A 1507-nucleotide genomic window follows, 5' to 3' on the forward strand; every position below is an offset into this window, starting at 1 on the left:
TGTGATGGCTTCCTTCCCCAATTTGAACTCTGCAAGCTTGCATTTCCTAGCGGCTGCCCCCCCCCCCTACACACACACACTCTCTCCCGCCCTGAGGCAGCCCCCTCCCCCGGGGAGGCCGGCTCTAGGTCCTTATCCTGCAGGGGATTAGTGTGGGGGGGAGGGCGGGCAGATGCGCGCTGGCCTAGGCATCTCCTGGTGCCAAGGGTGGAGAGGCCGAGGGGCCAGGATCCAGGAGGCCTGGGGGGGGTTTGGGGGGCCTTTGGGGAGGCTCACACCTAGACCTTCCTTCCCCCTTTCCCCACAGCCCAGGTCCTGAAAGTGCCCCTCGGGCTCTGCCCCAGCCCAGGCCTCCTCTGCAGGGACCAGCGGACAGGACAGCGGCTCTGGCCCTGGTCCCTGGAGCCCTGGGCCTGGCACTTCTCAGCTGGGCTAAAAGCTGCCCCGCACCCCCCGGCCCTGGCCTCCGGGCCCCATGAGCTGGACCTGGGCTCGCTGGACGCTGGGCTCAGGGCAAGTGATGCTCACAGGGTGTCAGAAAGCAGCCCAGTTACAGACAAGAGAGGACTCCAGCCCGGCTGGCGCGGCCCCACGGTCCAGTGTCGACCTGTGAACCAGGAGGTCACGATTCAATTCCCCATCAGGGCACAGGCCCAGGTTGTGGGCTCCGTCCCCAGTGTGGGGCGTGCAGGAGGCCGCCGGTCCACGATTCTCTCTCAGCATGGATGTTTCTCTCTCTCTCCCTCTCCCTTCCTCTCTGAAATCAGTAAAAATATATTTAAAAAAAGAAGGGACTTGTAGAAAGTCCGAGAGCACGGCACCGGTGATGGGCAAGCCTCGGTGACCCCCAAACCTCAGTCCTCCCCAGTCCATTCCAGCCCCCCACCCGGTGCTTTAGGGGGGCAAGAGGTTCCTGGGGTGGGGGTGGGGTTAGCGGGGGACCCGGAAGCCAAGGAACTCTCCCTGACAGCCGGGCCCATCCTCAGCTGTGTCCGGCATGTGTGCCTTCCACGGCCCGCTGCCCATTGAGGTCTGCCGTGTGCCAGGCGGGCACTCCCGCTGAGGTGGGCGGGCCCTCACCTTCCAGGAGCCCTGAAACCGGGGCTCGTCTGATTCTCGAATCCCCCGACCCGTCACCCAATCAGCAGCTCAGGCGAGGAGTGGGCACCCCCGTCCATCCAGTCCCCGCGAAGAATGGGGTGCAGTGGGCGGGCCCAGTCCCCTTTCTGTGGCAAGCATCCCAGGGACCTCTGTTGGGGGGGGTGAGGGGACCCCAGCTCTCTCTCCCTCAGTCCTCCACCCCTGGCCGCGCCCCAGGGCACCCTCTGGCACAGGGAGGGGGCTTTGGCTGGCGCTCTCCTGCAAGATGGAGTCGAAAGCCAAGTCCCCCCACCCCCAAGCCTGGTTCCTGGTGGTGGGTGGGGGCTTTTCTGGGCACGCGGACTCCCCCAGTCTGCTAGCGATGCCAGGGTTACACTTCTCGCTCCTACCCCACCCCCACCCAGAC

Source organism: Myotis brandtii, unplaced genomic scaffold, assembly GCF_000412655.1.
Source record: "Myotis brandtii unplaced genomic scaffold, ASM41265v1 scaffold975, whole genome shotgun sequence".
Lineage (NCBI taxonomy): Eukaryota > Metazoa > Chordata > Mammalia > Chiroptera > Vespertilionidae > Myotis > Myotis brandtii.